The sequence below is a fragment of the Oreochromis aureus genome, linkage group 3 (assembly GCF_013358895.1).
Source record: "Oreochromis aureus strain Israel breed Guangdong linkage group 3, ZZ_aureus, whole genome shotgun sequence".
NCBI lineage: Eukaryota > Metazoa > Chordata > Actinopteri > Cichliformes > Cichlidae > Oreochromis > Oreochromis aureus.
In genome coordinates, this window is record NC_052944.1 from 78,411,494 (window position 1) to 78,423,393 (window position 11,900).

At 41.9% G+C, this 11,900-nt stretch overlaps 1 long non-coding RNA gene across 4 annotated transcripts; it reads left to right on the forward strand.

Annotated features, from left to right (window-relative positions):
- Positions 1–1,258: 1,258 nt before the first annotated feature.
- On the forward strand, positions 1,259–3,847 carry LOC120438285. Of its 4 annotated transcripts, none has more exons than XR_005611770.1 (4): positions 1,259–1,309; positions 1,666–1,761; positions 2,799–2,883; positions 3,735–3,847. It is a non-coding gene; the product is annotated as an uncharacterized LOC120438285 (long non-coding RNA). The 4 variants fall into 4 exon arrangements; XR_005611772.1 differs by having other exon boundaries at positions 2,826–2,883; XR_005611769.1 differs by lacking the exon at positions 1,259–1,309 and adding an exon at positions 1,403–1,557.
- Positions 3,848–11,900: the final 8,053 nt, after the last annotated feature.

An 11,900-nucleotide genomic window follows, 5' to 3' on the forward strand; every position in this document is an offset into this window, starting at 1 on the left:
TTTAGGGCTATGCCTGTAACACTCTGCAGATTGCTGTCATATTAAATAATTTTTTGAATAATAATTAAAAAAAATATTTCTTCACGTCATGATGCGGGCCTCAAGTAGGGGTGACATGAGCCGCGAGATTGAGATACAGGCATTAGAGCCTCTTATTGCATGTTTTGTTTGGGTTTCCACCAGCGTGAAATTACATAAAATAGAGAGGGCATAGCCTAACATATGAAGCAGGAAAATAGTGCCGTGTAATCCATTTATTTCAATAAAGTAACTGTATTCTGAATACTACCTTTTTAAATGGTAACTGGAACATACGGAAAAAAGACAGTGAACATAAACTGAAAATACCGGGTCAACGACCCTGGAACCCTGATAGTAACGGAATACAGTTAAAATACAATACAACAAAGTAACTGTATTCTGAACACCACCTTTTTGAACAGTAACTGTAACAGAATACAGTTACTCATATTTAGTATTTTAAATACGTAACACTGGTACATGTACTCTGTTACTCCCCAACACTGACCTCAAATCAACCTGAGTGTCATTTCTCTTTAGTTCTGATCTCACTGCTGAGCTGCACAACAAACCAAGGTCAGTAACCTTCTTCTGTCACAGTTTAAACCTGATAAATTCTCAATGATATGACCTGATTGGGTTCATGTTTCACAATGTAAAGTCTAACAGATCATTAGTTTTTCATTTTAACCCTCACAGCTCGTCTGACTGTGAGTCCCAGCAGCTCTCAGTTCTTTGAAGGAGACTTTGTGTCTCTGAGCTGTGAGGAGGACGACAGCTCTGCTGGATGGACTCTGAGGAGAAACACAACTGAAGGACAGAGGACGCAGTGTGGAGATGGGTGGGGAAAACCAGCTGGTTCTTCCTGTAACATCAGCTACATCTTCACATTGGACAGTGGAGTTTACTGGTGTGAGTCCAGAGAGGGTCCCATCAGTAACATGGTTAACCTGACAGTCACTGGTAAGCTGAGTGTGTGGAGTTAGTGTTGATGAAGCTGTGTGTAAATGGATGAAATGCTGTAGTTTGTCTCTGTGTTGAGGTGGATCAGTGATCCTGCAGAGTCCTGTCCTCCCTGTGATGGAGGGAGATGACGTCACTCTGCTCTGTAAAACAAAGACCACTCCCTCCAACCTCCCAGCTGCTTTCTATAAAGATGGCTCCCTCATCAGGAAGCAGCCTACAGGTCACATGACCATCCAGCATGTTTCCAGGTCTGATGAAGGCCTCTACAAGTGTGACATCAGCGGTCATGGAGAGTCTCCATCCAGCTGGATCACTGTCACAGGTGACACACTCACCTGTCTGTGTTTCTGCAGCTTTCAACATTCACAATGTGACGACAACTTAATGACTGTGTTTGCTTTATTTTAGACAAACACACCACCACACCTCCACCTACATCCACACCTCCACCTACATCCACATCTCCACCTGTTCTTTCTGTGTTGCCCTTTGTTGGATCAGTCTGTGTTGTGGTTCTACTGGTGTTACTGGTTCTGCTGGTGAGAGGATGTGTTCAAAGGAAACTTGAAGGTTTTTACAATTTGTAATGTTTTGTTTAGATCCTGTGGACATGTCATCATTTGCTCCTTTTAGATTCTTACATAATATCGTTTTGTTTACTTTGGTTTATCTGAGCAGATAAAGAAGATGGAGACGATGACATCACCAGTGACACCACAAACAGTTATGATACATCATCAAATCAACAACAAAATCCATTCAAACGAACCAGAGGTAGATTTTTTAACTTTTTAACTGATGCTTTCCTGTCACAGCAGCAATGATCACAGTCATGCTTTAGTCAAGTTTCCTGCCACTAATCTTAGTCATTTCCAACAATCAGATGGCTCTCTGTGATTGGTGACAGTGAAAAGAAAAAACTCCCATTTTAAAAGGAATGAATCTTTTCACTTCCTCCTCAGTTTCATATGTTTATTAAACCAAGAGGACTTCCTGGCTTCTCTGCTGTCTCTGTTCCTCCTGCTGAACACAGAAAACTTTGTTCCTCAGTCATAATCAGACGCTTTTATTCTCTTTGTAAAACAGCTGATCAAAGTTTTCTAAGACAGAAAATATTGAACACAGACTGTTTTTCTTCTGTACTGAGTGTTTGCAGGATGCTGTGTGAGTCGGTTACCTGCACTGTGTTTTCATGCTGATGTGATTTAGAGGTTTTTTTGGCCCAAATGATGCTTGTCTGCATTTCTGTTGGACCACATCTGTCCCACTGAACTCTCAGCAGTGCTGTCACTGAGCTAAAACATCACAAACAGCACAGACGTGTCTGATGTCTGGTTTTAGTACAAACATGAGTTAAGAGGTTGAACTTTTTTAACATGAGACACAAAAAAGGACAATTTAAAGTGTTTCTGCAGGTAAAACCACAGCAGCTTCCTTTAGACTGGAGTCAGTGTGAAGCTGATGAGCTTCTCACTGCAGTGTGTTCTGGTTTGGTTAATAATCATGTTCATGCTGTGAGAACATGTTTGCTTTGAGCTCTGTGGTGAAGAGTGTCAGTGTGCACTGGAAGAAGATGCAGCTTTGTGGTCGTCCACCTGCCTTTTTCTCTGAAACTAAACCCAGTTCTTTGTGCTCACGCTGTGTTTCACAGCAGACGTGTTAGAATGAAAAAAAAAAACTGTGGTTTATAAAAACGCTACACTTCATAAAGCTGCATTAAAAACAACAAATATTTCTTTCACTGTAGTCTAATAACATCACAGTACTGTTGCAGTTGTACCTGCAGTTATTTTAATGTGTTTATTGTACAGAGACTGATTCAGCTGTGATTTACTCAGCAGTGAGAACTGAAGACGTCTGTTATGGACAAACAACCATCAGAACAAGGAGGCCCAGGTACAGCTGCTCTTTATCTGTGACTGTGGACAGAGACAAGGTGGCTGCTCACACTGTTTACAGCCATCATGCTAAGCTAACCACACCATGACTCAAGCTCAGAGCTCAAATTAAGTCAGTTTACTTACTAAAAAGCCAGTTTTGCCTGATGAGAGAACAACAAACACACAATAAGCTCCACAGTGGTAGACAGCTTTTTTATTTGGGCCACATTTGAATTAAAAACAAACAAAGAAAACAAATAATTCTTGTTTCCATTATGTTTTCTCTCATTTCCTGTCCCCTCTCCTGTTCAAATGGCAGATGTTCATATTACCGTTCAGTGTCACAGTGCCCCCCGTGAGCAGTAAACAGATCCCTCATATGTTCATCTCAGGCACAGAAGCTCCACCCACCTGTTGTTCAAACCTTCTGTTGATGTGGGGCACCCAATCAGAAGAAAGTTGTCTTAAAGGGGGTGGAGCTAATACACCTTATTTCAGATAGAGGATGGATTATATTAACGTCTGTTGTGGACTAAAGTCACTTCAAACTGCACAGATCAGAGCAGGAGGACAGGAAGAGAACATTTACACTGAATCCAGTTGATTTTCAAAATAAAACACCTTGTTCAGGAAAAATGAACTCTGAATTACACCTGATGAAATTTCAAACTGGAAAAAAACTGGAATTTCAACATTCAAAGTGTGAGCCATATAGAAAGCTCTGTGATTTGTATGTGAGCTGGTTCCCAGTAAAGTCTGAACTGGGACTGTGTGTGATGCAGAGAGGTGGAGATTGGAGGTCTTGATTGAACTACAAAGCTTGTAATCATGTTTCCTGTTGTTTGAACTGTGTGTGTTTGTGTTCAGACTTTAAACCAGAGCCAGACGTCGTCTACTCTTCACTGAAGTAGTCCACCAGTCCAACCACTGACGTCCAGCTGCTGGTCTCTAACTGGTCCCCCCAGCACCTCAGACCAGAGTCCCTCTGTCCATCCATACATCATGTGTATCCATGGCCAGATCGTGGGGGCAGCAGCCAAAGCAAAGAAGCCCAGAACTCCCTCTCTCTCCTGCTCTTCCTCATTGTTGGCATAATTTGTTTTTATGAAGACACCATTTTTGTAGTTTTGACTCTATTTACCACCACAGTGAATTTTAACTTGAACAATCAGGATGTGACTGTAGTGTAGACTTCAATCCTTAATTAAAGACATTTAAGTAAAGTACTGTTACCTGTTAGGAATTACAGCAATTTTATAGATAGTCCTGCATTCACAGAGGCAACAACTTACTGATAGGAGTTTCATGGCCAGGTAAAGTCTGCTCCCTTGTTCCATCGATCCATGTTGAATGTATAATTTATAGCTTTTCACTGTTTTTACTATGTTCAGTGTGAGGTCTCGAGAGATGTCAGCGCAAGTGACAATAAACCCATCAGAGAGAGCAAAACTGCAGGAGTGGCCAAATCAACAATATGATGCATCATTAAACAGAATGAATCCACTGACCAGCTGAGCCACATTAAAAGGCCCAGCAAAGTGCATGATGACAGAATTATTGTCATGTTTAAGAAAAACAACTACACAACATGATTCAAAGTCGAGAACAGCAAGAGGATGCAGGCGTGTCATTGTCAAACTCTATGATCAAACGCTTTCAACAAGGTACAAACCACTGTGCTGGTTCAGGAGATGGTTACACAGAAGCTACATTTAAAGAAAGTGTCCTCATTCAACCAATTATGGACCTAAATCCAAGTTTTTTCTTGGGCTCAGATCACAATACTGCTTATTTTCTACATACTTTCATTTTACAGAATCCAATTAAAGTTCCAGTTGTTCTGTGTCCTCAGTAACATCATCGCTTATGTTGTATTCATGTTTTTAGCTCTTGTTTCCACAGCAGAAGTTTAGTTTCTCAAATAAACTTTTGTTCACACTTCTTTTTTTTTTTCTCGTGTGGGTCTGTGGGTTTCACAGAGGTGTCAGATGATTGTGGTTTGGTGGTGACTAACAAATACACATCTGTACTCTGTACAGAAAACTAATAATAAACATTAAACCACAACCACAGATCAGAAACAGCAAATTATTTGTGCCACTCCCAAAAATAATTTCTGTCCACTATGAGATAAAGGAGAACAGCAGCCTGATACCTGCAGGCCTGACAACAGGAGATGTATCACTCCTGTAACACCTGTAACATTCAGCAGTCGCCTCATTGTTCTGACACACACAACAAAACTATTGACTACACTACACACTAACTACACACTAACTACACACTAACTACACAAGATTTGCGCTAAACGTCTCAAATCTCTCACATCTCAAAACACCGACGTCACTCCTAAAACTTCCCCCCGTTTCTTAACAACTAGATGCCACGTTGCCATATCATTTTTTGATTGGTCGACATGGTACTTTTTTTGGACGAATAGGAAAGAGAGAGGGGGGTGGGGGTTTGTTTTTGCTCACAGGCTTTCGAGCGTTTTCCCTATAAAACGCCGTTTTTACCGTTTCTTCCCGCAGTAAATATAAACAACGACAGTATTCAGGAAGAAAACCAAACATTGCATATTTTGTATCATAACTCTGGTTTTACGTGGCCTATCAACACAATTTAAAAACTGGTATAAAGTCCACACTTTTTCCGTCAATTGTTCCGTCTGTCCTGCTCACATCTCCAGTGGTTGTACACGTTGTCATTAACGTGGCAAGTGGAGTCATACAACATAAACACTGTTACATTAACGTTTATCAGGCTGATGTTTGACACAGTAATATTTATAACAGTAGGTGTGACATCAGTGATTATCAGCTGCTGTCTGGACTGCTTACAGAAAACTTGTCCTTCATTGATAAACACTGGAAGCACATGCATCATGATGATTTATCTAAGTGCTGCAGCTTAACACAACTAAACATTTTTATTGTGAGCAGACTGCTGAATGCTGAAAATACTGAGTCTGGACTTCAGGAGAAAACCAGAAACACAACAAATGGAACAGAAATAGAACAGAAATGGAGCCGACTGACTGTGAATAAAATATCTGACAGCTGTGATGAAGCTGTGTTAGAAATATGTTTTAAATTACGTTTTTTAACATTAATTGCAATGTATGCTTTTAATAGAGTGGATACACTCATTAACAGGGTACAAGTATCATTTCCACTGTGTGAAGGGATAACTAAGAGGGATACAAAGAGTTGAAGTGAGTGTTGAAGGTAAATTACTGCATGTTTACAAAACACAGTTTCAGTCAGGAGAGGCTGCTTGGCCTCACGTGTATGATAACAGGGTGTCTGTTAAAGATGCCATCAGCATGAATATGAAACATCCCTGGTAACAACCGTAAGGTAGGGAGTTTTCTCACACAGGACAAGATCCCTGACTGGAGGTTAGTGACCGCTGTGTGTGGAAGAACTATGAGGACAACAAATGAGGGAACGCTGAGTCTAAACCACAGCATCTCCACATCGATTTGCACAAATGTACTGTTTATAAGGTTGGGGAAACCTGGAGTCAGCTGGGCTGAAGAAGTGACGAAATATTTCTCCCTCTGAAAACTCTGCGTCCAGATGAACAGAATCAGCCTTTTTGGATTTACTTACCTGGATGATTGAGCAGCATCAACACATTAGGTGAAAATGTTGTTAAGTGCGAGTAATTAAGTGATAGATTAATGCAATAGGAAATTGTGCTTCTCGGATGGAGAGAAAGTGGAGAGTGATGGATGAGATGAGGCGATGGAAGGAGGAAGAGAGGCGAAGAGTGAGTCACAGGCAGAGCCTAGAGAGGATGTAGAGCAAAGGGCAAGTCAGGAGAAAGAGGCTGGAGTGACAGAGTCAGAGCCCAGAGAGCAGGAGAGTGAAGCCATAGAGAGGACATTGTCAAACCTAATTGGACTTACACACCCAGCTGATCCTGCCCATGTCATACAATTCCACATACAGTATGATGAGGCCTTTATTCAAATGCATGATAATATTGGATCCTGACAACCAGTACCGTCGTTCACAGTCTGGCTGAGGCAGACTGTAAGGAGTGATGAAGGTGGACCCAAGTGCAGACACGCAAAATAACAAAACTTCATATTAACTGAACGACCGTTTATTAAAGGCTGGACTTAGAAATACAAAGCAAAGGGCAGAACTAAATCATAATCTAAGCTGGGTGAGCTAAACATAACAAAACCCTGGAACATGGAAATGGACATAGATACAGGTGTCGAAACCTGGAATGAGTTCAGAAACTTGGAAGCACGACATGGAAACAAGGTAAGGTAACACACTGGCTGTGTCCAAATTCAGGGGAAGGACGCTCCTAAGGATCCTATGACAGGGTAGGATGGAAGTGACCGGCTGTAAAATTGGCCTTCTAACCTTTGTTCAAGTCTGCCCTTACTTCCATTTTTTCTGCTCGCTAACACCACAGCATTAAAACTGAAAAATGGACCAAGAAATGTCGCTCTGTGTGGTTGTGTATTGTTTTAATTTCGAGGAGCTACAAAACCGGTGTCATCGTCGCTGGAATGTTTGGTACCTTAGGCTCATCAGAGACAATCATATCCAGGTAAAATAATTTTCTTTAATCTACACGCATTTAGGAATTACTTTGCTAGTTTCATGGATAATTTCAGTGACTGAATTATTGCCGGTCATTCGTACACATTTTCTGTATCATATAAAATATATAAACTAAATCTCTTTGAAACTTCTGGTTTCTTTTTTTTCGTAGCACTTTATCAAACTGTTGTCTGCTACAGAGTTACAAGTATTATACTAATAATATAGCATCCACCATCTCCTGCTTGTATATCTCTGTAAACATCTTAGTGGTGTGGCAGCCTCGAGTGAGCCCTGCAAACCCTGTGGATGGACGATGCAGTGGACAGTGGGAGGAAGCATCCTAAAGCTCTCTTTGCAGACCAGCCTGTGTGATTCTCCACTCGCCCACCAGAAAAGACAAACCGCAGATCTCAGTTGCAGCAGCCCATCCATGTCTGATCTTGCTTGGGCAGATTCAGCAACACTGCCAGAGACTTCCTGTAATCTATTACAGTTGTTAAAGAAACGGTCCAGGAACAGGTCACTCAGGTTAATCCTGTGTGAACAACTGTAAATATTGTTTTTCCTTCTTTAAATATTGTTGGTGTATTAGAAATATTCTTGTTTAAATATTATTGACTTTATTGTCATCAAATAAATATCCAAGTAATATTGTTCAAAGTTAGCGTTGTGTTCATACATGTTACAAATGCCTGTAAATCAAATTGAGTTCAGTGACAATTACTGTTTGTTTGAATCAATTTATTAATAACATAAAACCTTTAAACTAATGCAACACGGGCGATCGTGGCTCAAGAGTTGGGAGTTCGCCTTGTAATCGGAAGGTTACCGGTTCGAGCCCCGGCTCGGACAGTCTCGGTCGTTGTGTCCTTGGGCAAGACACTTCACCCGTTGCCTACTGGTGGTGGTCAGAGGGCCCGGTGGCGCCAGTGTCCGGCAGCCTCGCCTCTGTCAGTGCGCCCCAGGGTGGCTGTGGCTACAACGTAGCTTGCCATCACCAGTGTGTGAATGTGTGTGTGAATGGGTGAATGACTGGATATGTAAAGCGCTTTGGGGTCCTTAGGGACTAGAAAGCGCTATATAAATACAGACCATTTACCATAACACATATAACAATGTAACAAATATATTCAAATAAATAAATTTCTCAATACATAACTCATATGGGAACTAATCTTTCTAGAAGTGAAAACAGTCTGTCCGTCCTCTCCTCAGCCTCTCCTTGCTGCCTCATGTCCTCTCTGATGAGGTCTAGCAGCTCATCATCCCCGTCTCTTTTCCTCTTTCTCCCTGTCGTAGGTGGCTGAGCCGCTTCGTCATCACTGTTGTTTTGGTCACCCACTGCTGCGCTTGGCCCTGGAGTGTCCTCAGGGAGAGAGGAAATTAGGACAGGAGGCTTAATGGAAGGCATCTGTCCTATCACCTCATCCATGAGGGCAAACCAGGGCCAAGTAGCAGCAGTGGGCTTCCCACTGACCCCCTCTCCTGAGCCTGGATACTTGCAATCCTAAAGGCAGAGGAAATCAAAAATGACAGCAGGCAAACAAAAACACCACAACAACTCTTAGTAACTGCACATTTATTAACTTGTGTTCTTAAGAATTATCTTCTTGATAACACACATACGTACTTTGTATTCTTTAAAGTTATCTCATGTCTTCTGGCCTGCAAGGGGGTGACTTTCCCCTGCAGGCCCATCCTCTCCAGAATTGTCCTGATCACACACAACAAATAAGAGAAGAAAGGACACCATGGCATATTAGGAGTTGGTGGTATGTGTGTTGGTGTTTCTGGGGTTTGTTTTCCTTTTTCGGCACAGGTAGGCGGGGGGCGGTGTTTGACGGCATGCCGGCACACCTGCGGCGCATCGGACGTCATCAGTGGGAGCATTTAGGGAGCTGAGTGATGGACGTCTGATGTCGGATTATTGTCGTTCCCATAAGTGCCTGTCTCGCCGCCTGCTCGCCTGCCTGTTCCTTTGTGCGCTGGCCCATTTTTGGATCTATGACAGAGACTTACCTGGCGCTGGCCTGCAATCGTTGTTATTCCTGTATTTTGGTGTTTCAAGTAAGCTCTCCAACTCTCTCCGTTCGTTTCAGTTTCATTCTCGATTTTCGCCGGTTATCCGCTAATTCTGTTTTGTCCCTCGTTCTTAGGTAGCTCTGGTTTGCCCATCTATCTGTCTGCATACCTCGGCTCCGTTTCATCCCCCTCGGCTCTGTTTATTTGCACATTTACCCGGTCATTGTATATAGCCCCGTCCCCCTGTAAATATTTCCTGACCACTGTTAATAAATCTGCTTCACCGCAGTTCTGTGCCTGTGTGTGTTTCTGCCACTGAATCCACCCGTTTAAATGCACCTAACATGGCAACTATGTTAATCCCTAAGCCCAAAGGTTTTCACAGCAGAACACCAGAGGAACACCGTCTGGACATCACAGGTTCTGTACAGCAGCGGTCCGTGAGTCGTTTGGTACCGGGCCACAGAGTTAAGGCTCCGGTGTGAAATTTATGGTTTTCAGGGGTTTTATCGTTAACTCTGTTTCCCTGAGTCTTTCCCTTGTTGTAGTTGTGTGTCTTATTTTGAAAGAAATATTTACACGTTACCATAGCGACCAGAGAGCATTAAGTGGCAGAGAGGAGGATGTTACTGTCAATATTGGCGCATTTTCAGGAGGACGCTGCTAATAAAGTTACACAATTACACAGCACATTCACGTCTATTATTATATTTACAAAATACCACAGTTTTTGTCTTGGTCGGATCATTTTATGTGGTTGTATTTATCCGCGATACCTTAAAGGCTCCGTGTCTGACATGAACCGGTCTGTGGCACAAAAAAGGTCGGGGACCGCTGCTGTACAGCATGAGGGTTAATAGGACCGTACTCATATGAATATGATGTGTAAATTGATTTATTCTTGTACATCCACGCCGTAGCGGCCCAATTCTTCACCCCAGTGAAGAGGTGATCGTTTTCTCCTCGTTTTAATAAATTAAGCCGTTTGGTCTTTGTTCCCCACAACATATCACCAATTCGAAAAAACCAAAATTAGCTGTATGTAAGCGGCAATACATGATAAATCGCGGGACCCCCGATACAAGCTGGTTTATGGTTATTTTAAAGAAAAGAAACATGTCTATGCAGATGCCCAAAGCTTAACAAAACGACCGCTATAACAATTTAACTTTTGTACAACCAGATTTTCATATACTTACATTTGAAAGTGTTTTCCTCTCCTGCTTCGACCACCATCGTTATCAGAAACAAATCTCCTCTATGACCCGCAATGAATCCTGGGATATAGTAGGACATGAAGGATACATCAGACCATCCTTAGAATTCAGGGCAAAGTAGGACGCATTTGACGTCATTGCCTCCAAATATGGCATTGGCGCATCCTTTCCCTGAATTCGGACACGACTAACCCTCAAATTCGCGGAAAAGTAGGACACATTTGTCGCCACATTTTGAGTGCTCTTTGAATTCGGACAGTCCTCGTCGCGTCGCCGTGACGTCATTGCCTCCAAATATGGCATTTTAAGCATCCTTCCCCTGAATTCGGACACAGCCAGTGAACATAGGAACACAGGACCCCTTCAAGATAAAACAGGAAATATAAGACGCAGACATGACAACCTGAACTTGATAACATAAGACACAGACATGAAACACATGAAGGGGGAAGGGAGACTTAACAGGGGTTGGAAGACACAAGGGGAATCTAATAACAAAGAACTAGAAAAAACTAATTTGCCTAATCATAAACATCCAAATAAACTAAACTCAAAACACTGGGTCATAAGACCCAGGATCGTGACAAATAATGTGGACTCCGGCTCATATAAGAGTTGTAGGTAATGAAAGAGCAGATAGGTTGGCTAAGGAAGCTATTAAAAGAATACATGTTGATGGCATAACCCAGTCAGATGTTTCTCCATCTTAAAAATAGTGCCACTGAGAAAGCAATGACCTGTTCGTATTCTACTTATAATTATCTCCTCCTACCTATTTAATCCTCTACTCCTCTTAACTTCTATTGTGTTTTGTACTCTATATAAATGTCTCCCTTTTATTTCATTATCCCATGCCATTTTCCATAAATTCTTACTTTCCAAACCATACTTTTTCCTTCAGATTTAGACAATGGTATCTGTGCATGGTGTAATGCTATCGAAAACACTGAGCGTTTGCTTATTAGTTGCAGGAAGTATGTCAGTCAAAGGAGAATGTTGAGGGTAGTAATGGGTAGTACTACAGAACTCAAGTTTGAAAAGGTGACTGAGTGCTTAAGTCATGATGAAGGGAAAGGAGGGGTTTATCAGTTTTTGAGAAATACTGGACTCATCCAGAGGATCTTAGGATTTGGAAGTGATGTAACAATAAACCCAGCAGATGGCAGTAGTGCAACATCTTTGGATGCAAGCTGCTACTAAAACGGATGAACAAGAAGGAGAAG